Consider the following 14,552-nt stretch of genomic DNA (forward strand, 5'->3'; position numbering starts at 1 on the left):
AAAAAAAAAAAAAAAAAAAAAGGGCTCTGGGATAATCTTTGGACATTATTCTAAAATGCTGTATTAGTTGTGTTCATCCTCCCAGATGAAGACATTGTCTTAAGTGGATAATAAATTAAAATTACATTTAATTTCAAAATTGTTTTTACCTGTCTCAACTAACAAACAATTAGTATTTGCTTTCTCAGAGTTAACCATTTCTCCATCATGCATTCCACAAACTACATACTCTCTACAGAGTTTAGATGAACCCTTACATGGACTAATACACACACTCAAGTCTCCCAAAGGTTTAGGCCCAAGGTCCTGAGATAATCCATTCCCGCTCTCCACCAGAACTTCACTATTGCTGCTATTACCTAAAACATTAGCCAAGCAACTTCCCTGATTTTAAACTGCTCCTGGAGTGTGCTTGATATTTTACTCATTTACCAATAAATAAAAGCGTATTCCTGTGGTCCCCACAAATGGCAACTCAACATGCAAAAATTAAGCACTGATGAATTTAAATCAGGGAACCATCTGGCTCTGGGGTAAGTTAGACCAGCAATCACAGCTTTGCCACTCATAAGCAGTGAGATTTGGGACAATTTAACTTTCCTGAGCTTCAGTTTCCTCTTTCAGACACGGACAGCAAAAATACCTGTTTTCAGACTACTGCTGTAAGAATTAAGTGAGGCAGTCCACGTAAAGCTCTCTACTCAGTGCCTGACACACCATACTCAAAGAATGAGGGCTACTATTACTAATACTACTAACAACTATTTTCTACCAGGTGTCTAAGATGCTTTATTTTTTAAGTTCTCAAATGCTTTTCAAAAACATCTTTGCATTCAAATAAAATGGGTACGCAACCACATAGCTATGAGGATTTGTCATGTTTTCATAATTCTTAAATGCCATCTATCTAAATCCTATACGTAAGTAGCTGTTTTTTGTTTGTTTTTGAGAAAGGGTCTCACTCTGTCACCCAGGCTGGAGTACAGTGGCATAAACACAGGTCATTGCAGCCTCAGCCTCCTGGGCTCAGGTGATTCTCCCACATCAGGCTCCCAAGTAGGGGGACCACAGGTGCACACCAATGCAACTGTCTAATTTTGAAAAAGTTTTTTGTAAAGACAGGGTCTCACTATATTGCTCAAGTTGGTCTCTAACTCCTGGGCTCAAGCAATCCTACTACCTCAGCCTTCCAAAGTGCTAGGTTTACAGGCATGAGCCACTGCGCCTGGCCTAAGTAGCTGTTTTTACTTCAGAATTACTTGTGAAGAAAAAAAAGGGATCTTTGTGAAATTTCTACAAAGACTACCCAGCATTGATGAATAAAAAAATTGTTTTGTTACCCTAGCACAACTATCACTACAATGAGAAGAATATGATTCATGAATAGATTATAAACTCATGTAACACAGATTATTTTCAGCACCAGCCACCAGCTTTTAAGAAAACATCTAGCAAACAACAAGATCTTTTGAAGAAATAGCCATCGCAGCTGCCAGTTAACAATGAAAAGCTCACCAGACATGAGCTAAGATAAGAGGAACAGAAAGTGTAGCATATAAAATCTACAGCAGACTCCTAGTCTGTCTCCAGTACAGTAGTTCATCAGAGTAGAGAGAAAAAAGGCCTAGAAACAGGAATAAAGAGATGGGAGAAAATAAATATCCTATTCAGAGACTGAAAAAAAGCACAGAGTTTATCTTGGGAAAGAAAACCCTGGTGATGTAACAGAGGGATTCAAGCACACTGTCATTTATTTGTATATACCAGCTACTCCAAAACCAAAACCATTTCTCTCTTCACAGCATATTGTTACTCAACCAAAAAAAGGGTGCCAGAAAGTTGGAAACAAAGACGAACTACACTCTATCACACTCTATAACCAACAAGGGAGTGTTACTGCAGTGAATGTTATCTCCCTCCTTCAACAAGAATTATTATTGGTTGGTGGTTTATACTGTTTTTCCCCTCCAAGCCAATTGTGCAACTTTGCCAAGACCTAGGTAAACACTTGTCATGATAATTCCTTCTACTGGCATTTACACCCCAAATCTAACAATAACAGCATCTTTCAGCAAGAGTGATGGCTTGGCTTGGATTATGTTGACACCAGACAGCAATGGATATCTTTTGATAATGGTTATAAAGCAATATAGACAGTAATATGAAAGACTCAAATAGGTGACACCTACCAGAAATACCATATGACCCAGCAATCCCATTACTGGGTATATACCCCCAAAATTATAAATCATTCTACTATAAAGACACATGCACATGTACGTTCACTGTAACACTATTTACAATAGCAAAGACTTGGAACTAACCCAAATACCCATGAATGATAGACTACATAAAGAAAATGTGGCACATATATACCACGGAATACTATGCAGCCATAAAAAAGAATAAGTTCATGTCCTTTACAGGGACATGAATGAAGCTGGAAGCCATCATTCTCAGCAAACTAACACAGGAACAGAAAACCAAACACCGTATGTTCTCACTCACAAGTGGGAGTTGAACAATGAAAACATAGGGACACAGGGAAAGGAAAATCACACACCGGGGCCTGTCAGGGGTTGAGGTGGCAAGGGGAGGGAAAGCATTAGGACATATTTTTTAAAAAAGGGTGACACCTAACCTAAGTCTAGCTGGATGAGAATAAACCATCATAGAAGACGTGTGGGGAAACAGGAGAAGCAGTAGCCCAGTCAGTGGGAAGAGCATACGCAAGGACTGAGAAGTAGGAAAAAGCCCAAGTGGAGCCTGTGGGCAGCAGTAAAGGATTTGGATTTTCAGTGGGCTACAAGGCCTTCTGCGTGATCTGCCTGCCCAACTCACTCATAACCCTTCGGCACCTGACCTCTTCCACTGCACTCTCCCCATGCCGGCCTCTCCAGCACCCTGCCCCCTGCTATTCTTCAAACATGCCAGGTCTTCTCCAACTAGAGACTTCAGATTTGCTGTTCCTTCTGTGTGAAGGCTCATCCACAATATCCACATGGCTGATGCTCTCACATCCTACAAGTCACGACTCAGAAAATCCCATCTTACCCCATTTTAAATTGTATTTCCCACACTTTAACTTTCTCCAAAACACTCAATATCACCTACTAAGTACTTTTCTTTAACTTGTTGTTGTCGTTGTTACCTGTCTCCTCCACTAAAATAGAAGCTTTAGAGGGCTGTTTGCCGTTGTTTTTCTGAAAAATGAGAACAATACCTAGCACAAAGTAGATACTCTATAAATATGTGTTGTATGAATGAACAAAAGCAAACAGAAACCATTAAAAGGTTTCACCATGGGAGAAACAATTCATTTTGATTCATTTGATTTTATAGGTACATTTTAAAATTCTACTTCTTCCATTTATCATTACCTAGAAACTTGGGGATTTCACATTAAGGAGGTGGCTTAAGGTGGCTACATGCCCAACTGGCCCTTAACTTTAGCTACTTCCAATTCAGTTTCTACAATGATACCGCGGTGATCTTTCAAACACATCCACTCCCATCTCCTGCCCTCCACTACCTACCTGCCAAGGTTGCAACTAGTTCCAGGCTCCCACACAGTGATGCCCCAGCCTCACAAGCTGCTTCCACACCAGACTGGCTAACTTTCCAACTCTTCCCCTTCACCCCTTTCAGGAAGTCTTTTTTGACGTCTACTTCACCCCAGTGCTCTGACAGCATTCCTCCACCTCAAGGTGTTGAGATTTCTGCATTTCTGGGCATACACTTTCACCATCCAGGCCTTGCTAGGGAGTTTGAATTTCCTTCTAAGGGTGCTGGGAAGCCTCTAAAGCAGCAGTCTCCAATTTTTATGACACCAGAGACCAGTTTTGTGGAAGACAGTTTTTCTACTGACCGGGGTTAGGGGGAACCTCAAATCATCAGGCATCAGATTCTCATAAGGAGTACATACCTAGATCCCATGCATGCACAGTTCACAATAGAGCTTGTGCTCCTACAAGAATCTAATACCACTGATATGACAGGAGGTGGAACTCAGGCAGTAATGCTCAGCTCCCCACACCCTCTCACCTCCTGCTGCATGGGCTGGTTCCTAATAGGCCATAGATAAGTACTGATCCACAATCCAGCAGTTTGGGACCCCTGCTACAAAGGATGCATAAACGTCTGTTTTTACTTGGCTGTATCCCTGTATCCTTGCCTGGATGCTTAAAAAGGAAGACAAAATTCTTCCTCTTACCTACTCTCAACAGATGATCTCCCAACTTCCCTCTTCCTTCACAGAAATGACAAGAACTAACCATCTTATTCCATAATTCTACATCCCTAACTGCAACTGAATCCAAATCCACATGCTTTTCCTCTCATGAGAATGGGAGAAAGTCTCTGATTCCATCCAAAACCAGCCTGTCCATGTGTGCTCTCAGTTGAGTTGCATCTCCTTTTTCCAACTCAAAGCACTATACTTGTGATTATCCATTTTCTTCACAAGTGACCAATTATCCCTTACTCTCGGACCATTCCCAGTGGCAGACAAACATTCCCTAATACTACTCAAATAAAATAAAATAAACCTCGTCATCAATCCCTTAGATGCTTTACCCCATGTCTTCATCCTGCTACTGCCTCATTTCTCCAATTACCTTTCAATGCAAAACTCTTTAAAAAGCTGTCCACACTTGCCCTCTCTACTTCTTTAGCTCAGACTATTACTTCCCCATATAATGAGGCATCCGCCTCCCCAACTCTCCAGATTAAGGTCATTAATGACCTCCATACTGTCAAAGCTAGAGATCAATTCCCTGGCCTGGCTTTACTTCACAGCAGCATGTAACACAGACCATCACTCCTCACTTAAAACATGTTCTCTCCTCCCAGAGTCACCACCACCACATTCATCTGGTTTTCCTACTACCTCAATAGAGATTCCTCCTCACCCACCCACCACCTCACTGTGGAGGGACCCAAGGCTCAGCCACTGGCCCTAATGGATTCTTTATTGACACTCATATCTTAGTAAAACAAACCTAGGTCCCACAACTTTCCATGTCCTCTCTATGTTGAGGATATAGACTGACCCAGTCTTTACCCCAGGCTGCTCCATCATGCTCCAGATTGTGTATTTAATTGCTGACACCACAGCTCTACATGAATGCCCACTAAGTATATCAAATGCAGTATGGCCGAAATCAGAGTTGTTGACCCTGAGTCTCCCACATTCTCCAGCATTCCTCAGCTCATTAAATGGTAACTTTCAGTAGTTCAAGCCCCAAATCCCAATATCTTTCTCCCTTACCTTCATCCAATTTTTCATCAAATCATGTAAACTCCACCTCCAAACATATTCTAAACAGGATAACCTCTCTGCATGACCACTATGATTAGCAAAGTCTTGGCCACTATCACCTCTAAACTGGTAAGCCAGTTCCTCCACATATGAGCCACTGATCTTAACACAAATTAGATCATTCCTTTGCTGAGCTACTCCTAACCACCAAACACCATCTCAACTACCATTACATTTAAATCCAAATTCCTTACCTTGGCTTCTATCAACTAACCATCTGCCTACATTCTTCTCCCTTCCATTCTCAGAGTGCCCCTTCCAGATGATCTGTGGCTGCTTCTTTTTTACTTTTTGAGACAGGGTCTTGCTCTGTTGGCCAGACTGGAATGCAGCCTCGATCTACTAGTGACAAGTGATCTTCCCACCTCAGTCACCTGAGTAACTGGGATTACAGGTGTGCCCCACCACACCCAGCTAATTTTTTTCTTTCTTTCTTTTTTTTTTTTGGTAGATATGGGGTCTCATTATGTTGCCAGGCTGGTCTCAAACTTCTGAGCTCAAGTGATCCTCCTGTCTCAGCCTCCCAAAGTGCTGGGATTACAGGTGTGAGCCACCATGCCCTGCCTGTGACTGATTCTTTCTCAGCATTCTGATCTCAGCTCAAATGTTAAATGCTTAGAAAAGTCTTCCTTGATCATGTTAGCTAGAATCCTCCTAACCCCAACTCATTAGCCAACTGATTTCATAGCATTCAACAGTCCCTGGAAATATTTGTGTATTTACTGTGTCTCACTTCACTAGAGAACAGGGGCTCCACCTGATTTGTGTCACTCTATCCCCAACACCCATCAGAAAACCTAGCACTTAAATATCTGCTGACCAACTACCTTACTTGGGAGTTAGGACTGTGCTTTCTCACCTTCTATGGAGTTGTCTCCTCAGACTCTATTTAGCCTAGCATGAGATCCAGAGAACATGGGATAAAGCTAAATGAGTGAAATTAAGGCAAAACAGCCAGAGGATTCTCAGGGCAATAATCACAAAATATACAAAATACCCTGAGACCTGCTAAAGGACATGGTCTTAATCTGTCAGAAAGTGAAATGGCCAGGTTGGCAAGTTTCAGTTTTGCCTACCAGTAAGTGGCCAAAGCAGTTACTGGGTGTCCTTGATTAAGTGTGAGTTGCCCTAAGTCCAAATCTTATAACTGACAATACAAAACTGGCCCAGAGTGGGATTACACAGAATGATGGCTTCTTTGTTCTGTACTTCTATTATTAGTAAAATCTTTACAGTGAGCATGTATTAACTTCTATAATGATAATTTTTTCCATTAAAACCAATCTTTCATAGAGTTTCCAAAAAAACAAGGTAATTTAAATGAAGGACTGCTAAGTTAAAGAGAAAATTTCCAAGAATTGACAAGGCAATTTTCTAAATCCCTTCATCAAACAGAAAACCCCCATGACTTTCACCACACATTTAAAAAATCATGTAAGTAATATCCTCATTTATCTTTCTGATCCGCTTCCCACCTTCGTGATGACTTTATTCCATTGCCTATAAACTTTTTTGCCCCCCCCAAAAAAAACGGGGTTTGAAAAACATTACAAGCAGCAGCATAAAGAAGCACAAACTACAGACTTCCAGATGAGCAAGTGCAACTCTGCACAAGCAGAAAAAAGTAAATACCCACATCATGCTTCTCTCTACAAGTCAGAGATGGCTGAAGGAGGAACTAAGAAATGTCACCTCCCACTTCCCATTTTTACTAGAGTCCAAGAAGGCATTAAACTGGGGTTCGGGTGTGATAGCTCATGCCTATAATCCCAACACTTTGGGAGGCTGAGGTGGGAGACCAGCCCGGGCAACATGGTGAAACGCCATCTCTACAAAGAAAATAAAAAATTAGCCAGACATAGCCATGTGCACCTGTGGCCCCAACTACTTAGGAAGCTGAGATGGGAGGATTGCTCGAGCCCAGGAAGTCAAGGCTGCAGTGAGCCATGGATCATGCCACTGCTCTTTAGCCTGGGTGATACAGCAAGACTCTGTCTCAAAAAAAGAAAAAAGAAAAGAAAAAGAAAAAATCTGGGGTTCATTTGCTGCACTCTGTCATCCTAAGCATGCTAGAGTTTCCTCCCACTGTGTACACCTTGCCTAATAAAGCAAAACTGGCATTTCACCTTCTACTGCTCCTTTGACAATCATGGCTGACGACTTGATTAGAGGCATGCTTGTGACACTGTGCTTTCATTACTGATAACCTTCATTATATCATTTAATCCTCCCAACCTCTATTAGTTACTACCATTATTCTCATTTTACACCTGAGTCAAAGTGAGGCTCAGTAAAGCTATGTAATTTCCTTCAAATTGCTCACCTACAAGAGCTTAGATTTGAACCCAGGCTTAATTCTAGAACTGGAGTTCCCAAAACTGCCTCTGTGTAAAGCTGACTTCTGCAAACTTACCATTTGGAACCTCTTTTCTGCATAACACCAACTAACAGCACACAGAAACAGGGTTCCCTGGAGCACAGTTTTGGAAATAATGATTTAAAGCTATGGTTCTCAAACACCAAAACAGATACTCTCTGAGAAGAACATAAAGAAATGAAAAAAATAATGACAATGTAATAAGTCTTTCCTAAAATGAAACTTTTTCACACTTAAAGGACTGTCCTTTATTACAAAACAATGTTCTCATACTTTTTTGAGGGTGAGTACATATAAATTGCTGGCAACCATATGCCTGGAATCCCCAAATTATTTCTGAAACTTTCTTGTTTGAAACATAAAGCCTACGGACCACTGGTTAAAAGCATTACCTTTTTTTTCCATTGCAAGACTAGAGTTCAGAATTATGGAAAACATCTGTATAACCTGGAGGGAAACAGTTTCTGTTTTAAGATTGTGAATCTAATTGATAATGAACTAGTACTTTTTACTTGCCATATGCTTACATATAAAAGAAAAAGCATTTCATGTTAGCAGAGTCTTTATTACAAAAAAGAACAAGAATACTTAATCTAGTTTTACACTATGAGGGGCTGAAATGCAAAAACCATTCTCCTCCTTTTGCTCATTTATTATAATCCCTGCTGTACAAGATGAATATAAATGTAACCCTCTGCCTTTTTCTCAAAAGTACAGTAACTCCAACTGCTAAGTCTACTAACAGGCTTCTTTTTCTACTTAGAACTTCAATCAAAAAAAAACTTTAATAATCAGAGGGGCACATTTATTAGAAATACTGCCATAAAAACTTTGAATATCAATGTGCCTGAAAGTAATCTCGCAAGGAAATACTACTTAAATAGTGAAAATTCACTTCTCCCTTTCTAAAGAATTTTTTTTAATGACACAAATCCCAGATGATTGTGTTTGCTATCTGCTGCAACCTTAGCTTTCATTTAACCTTTTTTAAAAAGCCAATTACTTCTAATGCAAACTGAAGATACTACCCCTCCCCCTCAAAGAAAAAATTTTATGAAAGAACAACTAAATACAACGTATTGAGTGTTGTAAGGCACAGCAAAGACTCTGATATTTTTACTTAAAAAAATGGTTTTTGGTGAAAGTCAGTCTTTCTAGACAAGAACAAGAAAAACAAAGGTTAGGGTGACCTACTCAAATTCATGAAAAGCCGTGTACATTCTGGAAAGGGCTCAGCACAGCGGAATGGTTAAACATGTGAGCTGTGGAGTTAGACAGATCTGGGTAACAGGGCCTCTTATGCTTTGTGATCTTAGCGAGTTACCTCACTTTTCTGAGCCATAGAGTTTCCTCATCTATAAAAATGGAGACAATGGTGATAGGATCATAGGATTGTGATTCATAAATACCTCATACTTCCCTCCTGAGATTAGGGTTTACAAGAACCAATCAAAACTGTAAACTGGATACAGCTTGGGAACCCCATCCTACTTGTTCACATGAAATCATGTGCACAGTTTCCATGTACTGTGAAGCATGAGGGTTCAAAAATTTAGCATGGATTGTGCCAGGTTTTACACTCTCCAGTAAGCACAAAACTGTAAAGATATGGGGCCTAAAAAATACTATCTGTCTTCTTCTTCAATCAAAATGCAGATCTGTTTCCCAGTGAATTCTTCCTGTAATTCCTAAGATCTACAACAAGGCTTCAGCTTCTCTAAGTCAGCTCAAGAGAAGAGATTCTGGAGAATTTGAATGGAAATTCCATGAAAGTTATGGACTCTTTCTCTTGAATATTTACACACCACGAGGGGCTTAATAGAACTCAAGCACCATTCTCACGGTCCATGGCTCTTGGAAGCTGGGGCAATAACAGCTCTATTCAGGCTCTGTATATGAACTGCTTCCAAACAGGTATATGCCATAAAAAAGTGACAGTGAATGATAAAAGTGGACAAAGACAGCAGCCTTCTTATGTGAAACCATTTCTTCTCTCCATTATTTCCTTCTAACTCAACAAGTTTCTTTAATACTAAGTGAACTCTTAGCTTAAGACTAATGGATTTTATTATTTTGAAGACTCTCCCCTTCAAAACAGACAGTTCAAGAATATTTAATAAGACCGCATTCTGCAATTCTGCAGAATGGGTTTTCTTTTATCATCCAAGGAACTCATTAGAGCAGTGGGTCAGCAAACTTTTCCTGTAAAGAACCAGACAGTAAATGCTTTGGGCTTGGTGGGTCATATGGTCTCTGTTGTGTGTAGTCAATTCTGCTGATCATTGTATGCAGCAAGCAGCCACAGACAAGTAAATGAATGCCTGTGGCTACGTTTCAATAAAATTTACTATGGTCACTGACATCCAAGTCACATATAATTTTCACATTTTATGAAATCTTTTCAGTTTTTATTTCAACCAATGCAATGCAAAAGCCATACAGGCAAGATTTGGACCACAGGCTGCAACTGAAGAAAACTCCCTGCTACAGGAGGGTCTTTCTGGGTCTCTAGGGCTCCTTCACCTATGGGTTAATAGGTGAGGAGTCGCGCACAGGAGCTGTCAACAAGGACACTGTCCACTGTCGTGGCAATGCTGATTCTCATCTATGGAGGTGTTTCTTAAGTGTGGACGATCTGTAACCAAATCACCTGACTGCTCCTTACATGTGCATTAATGCTCAACAAGCACCACGTGATGCTGAGGAAGGGAACTTGGATTTTTACCGATTCCTGTCTGACGCTTGGTTTAGATCTCCATGTAAGATATCAGCAGACTGCAAGTACTGCCATCTGCAGAATCCTTACAAGCCCACAGACAGGATCAGAAGCAGTAGCCTGACTTGCCTGAAAAAAAAGATGCAGAACACAAAAAGGCTCCATTTTGTAGGAAATAAGTTGAAGTCCATGTGAGCAGAAAAAGAAAACCAAAAGAAATAATACGCTTCAAAATAATTCATTGTGGGGACCAGGGCAGAGATGAAGCAAGATTGGGATATGACTCATTAGTTGCTGAAACTCTGTGATGGATACAAGGAGGATCATTAAAATATTTTCTCTTCTCTCATATGTTTCAAATTGTCCATAGAAACAGCTGAGGAGAAAAGCAGATAAAAGAAACCCTAGAGAAAAACAGAAATGATCTCTACTTCAGGAAGAGGGCATCGTACATACAATGTAATGCATTTAACAGTAAAATACTTCACAAACACCTATTTGTTTTCCATTAATTAACCATGAACCATTGTTTTCCCCTAGGAAAGAAAAAAGGTGGTATTGTGTTGACTCAGTCTGTTTACTGAGGCTACCCAACTCTCTAGCAAGCTTGTTTTTGTTTTTTGAAATCTAGTTGCCAACAGGAGCTAACCACATACTTTTCCATCTTGCTCCAGGCTCAATCACAATCCTTGTCTAATTATGACAAGAAAATCACTTGTCATCAAGTGTGGACATCAGACTGGGTTGCCATTCTACTTCCTTGCTTAAATATCAGAGATAAGAGAGGTTATGTCCTGTCTGCACACTTTCTGGTAAGTGTAAATGTAGCACTAAATCCAGTCAGGACAGAGCAACAAAAAGTGCTGAAAGCTTCTGGCCTCCCCTGGGGCTATAAAACAACACACCCTCCCCCCAACACACACAATACACTTACAGAATACTATCTTCCTTTAGAGTCACAATACAATGAAAAATTGGTGATCTGAACCACTTACAGTAGAGTGACTCAGTTCAATCTTCGTAATAGCGCTACTCATTCATTTTTGGGGCAAATATTTGCTGAGCACAAGGATGTGCTGGAGCTGAATATGCCTTCATCAACAACGCCCTTGCCCTCAGGGATCTTACTCTCTAAACAAGGAGCCATCACATAAAATGCAGAGTTTCAAATGCTGACACTTAAAAGTGCAGAAAGAAAAAGTACAGGGTACCTTAATACCATACAACAGTTAGAGAAGTTATGGGCAGCTTCCCAAAGAAGATGCCATTTTTCCAATTCCATTGTTGATTCCTCAATGACACCATATAGTTTTTAAAATCTGCTGTGAAACTAAGGCATTTAAAGTTTTTATAGTTTAAGGCTCTCTAAACGTTCAGGCACTAATAGAGAAATCCTAATCAGTTATTTGCACCAGTTAACTCAATCTAAACATAATTTTGTTAAATTTCACAAATCCAAAATTTGTGGAAATTCAGAATTTCGCAAATCACCTTGAGGGGAAAAAAAGGTAATTTGTCTTTTTAGTCATTTCAAAAAAGTCAACAGGGCGCAGTGGCTCACAACTGTAATTCCAGCACTCTGGGAGGTCAAGGAGGGTGAACTGGAGTTCAAGGCCAGCCTGGCCAGCATGGTGAAACCCATCTCAACTGAAAAAACAAAAACTAGCCAGGAGTAGTGACAGGCACCAGCTACTCCAGAGGCTGAGGCAGGAGAATTGCTAAACCTGGGAGGCAGAGGTTTCAGTGAGCCGAGATCATACCAGCCCCACTGCACTCCAGGCTGGGCAACAGAGTGAGACTGTCTCAACAACAACAAAAAGTCAAAACGTATTACCAATTTCTTCCCACCGAAATTAATCACACTAACAACTAGTAATACAAATTACAGAGCAGGATAAGGCAATACAAATACAAAAATGCAAACAAAAAATAGGTTGGCCCCTGAACGATAATCAAATTTTGTCTTAACATTTGCCTACTTGTGCTAAACGGCAGAAGAGGGATGATAAACCACCTAACCATAAATAGTTTCCCTCTATCTAAATCAAGAGTTCCAACCTTCTGCTACAGCATTAACCGTTGGATAGTCTTGCCTGAAAGGAGTTGGTCAAAGTAAGATACAAGAGGAAAAAGTAAAAAGAAAAAAAGGAGAGTCTAGCTTAGCAGTTTTGAATTTTAGGGGTGGGGATGTCTAAATGATCCTTTTGAGGATCTAAGAGAAGCTGTGAACACCTACCCCAGAAAACTGACATATTTTATTCTGCATACCATTTCAGGGGAACTACGACCCCCTGAAGTGTATTCAAAGGTCACAGATTTTAAAACACCATACTTAGAAACACAGAATTAAGAAGTCAGGCTTAAGATTATCAGCAGTCTAAAGAGTTAAAAGAAATTAGTGTGTACTGAGTCATTCACATGTTATCAAATGAAATTTCAACTCCTACGACAACTTTGAGAAGTAGGTAGCATTACCTCCTAAAGAGGGAAAGTATATTCAGAAAGACGAAATAACTAACCAAGGTCAAGTAGCTTTCTCTCACACCCAGGCTTTCTAACACGTAGGTCCAAAATTGCAAATTAGAGAATTCAAGTCAAGCCCATGTTCCTAGAGATCGTTCAAGATGAGGAGTTTCTGGCAGGGGTGGTGGCTCATATCTGTTATCCCAGCACTTTGGGAAGGCCAAGGCTAGCGGATCACCTGAGGTCAGGAGTTCGAGACCAGACTGGCCAATATGGTAAAACTCCATCTCTACTAAAAATACAAAAATTAGCCAGGTGTGGTGGTATGTGCCTGTAATCCCAGCTACTCCAGAGGCTGAGGCCAGAGAATCGCTTGAATCCAGGAGGCAGAGACTGCAATGAACTGAAAACTTCCCACTGCACTCCAGCCTGGGGGACAGAGTGAGACTTGTCTCAAAAAAAAAAAAAAAAAGAGGTGTTTCTGACTTCAGGGATTCATTCACATGATCAATTTATCTACATATTTCTTCAATTTAACCAGAGAAATCAGTATGAATTTAGCTTCAGAACATCTTTCCTTGGTAGCAGATAATCTTAACCAGACAATGAATAATGATCTAACTAGTTTTGATAGTATTAAATGTATTTTCATTTCTGAAGCAGCCTATAATAGCCTGCTAGTAGAACATAAAGGTCCACTGAGTGCTAGACATACGCAAGCTTAGATTTTAAAATATCCCCAGAAAATCCACAACACATCACAAACAAATGAACAGCTGACTGAATTTAAAACTTCAGTCTCCGGTCAGAAACATGTAAGTTTCAAGTGGCCTGATAGCTACAGCATCCTCTAAATGGTTAGAGCAGCTTTAAAACGGGGAGGAAGGGAACCGTTAAAAAACACTAACAAGATCCAGGTCCCCTTTGTGACTCAAGCAGGTAGTTTAAGGCCTTCGAGGAAAATCTGATGATAAATGCATCCCCACAGAAAATAACACATACAGCAAAAATTAGGTACAGTCCCCTTAATCTGGTTGGATCCCTGTCCAGATCACGGCACCCAGTTAAACATTAATACACTTAACTCATCCTTTACAGCAGAATTATTGATAATTAGAATCTTGTTTTCACACAGATTTAGAAATCCTTGATGGGAAATGTATCCATACCCAGAGAATCAAAACTAAGAACAAGAGTGCGTCAGGTCCTCTAAAGCTATACTCCAACTGCTTCCTATGCTAGCTGCTACCTAGGGATTTTAATTTTTTAAGCCCAGGCAGGCTGCCAATTCAACACTAAAACCGGACTAGCAACTGATTTTTCCTATTGCAACATCATCAACAAATCCTGTGCTTTCCCTCGCTTTCCTTTACCCTCAAACAGCAATTCTCATTTTAAAAATCGACTAATTTGTTCTATAATCTGTTCCAATCGGACGCTCTCATCAAGCTGTCGCTGGTATTACTCTTCCTCCCAGTGCCAAGAGGCCAACAAGCAGCCAACTCAAAAAAAATCTAAACAGAATTAAGTGAAGAAAAAGCACGTGTGAAAAACAAGAAGGAAATATGAAAACAGTAACAATGGGCAAACTAAGGACTTTTGGGCAAACAGTTGCCAAAGTTCTACCTATTCTTGGACCATAGACAAAAATTCTGCCAAATTAAATGGCTACAAGT

At 40.2% G+C, this 14,552-nt stretch overlaps 1 protein-coding gene across 9 annotated transcripts in view; it reads right to left on the bottom strand.

The window, feature by feature from the left end:
* ATXN7 (ataxin 7) overlaps positions 1–14,552 on the bottom strand; it is a 136,331-nt gene that overhangs the window by 73,150 nt on the left and 48,629 nt on the right. The gene's annotated exons all lie outside the window — the stretch shown is intronic.

This window comes from Cebus imitator, unplaced genomic scaffold (genome assembly GCF_001604975.1).
Source record: "Cebus imitator isolate Cc_AM_T3 unplaced genomic scaffold, Cebus_imitator-1.0 Scaffold48, whole genome shotgun sequence".
Classification (NCBI taxonomy): domain Eukaryota; kingdom Metazoa; phylum Chordata; class Mammalia; order Primates; family Cebidae; genus Cebus; species Cebus imitator.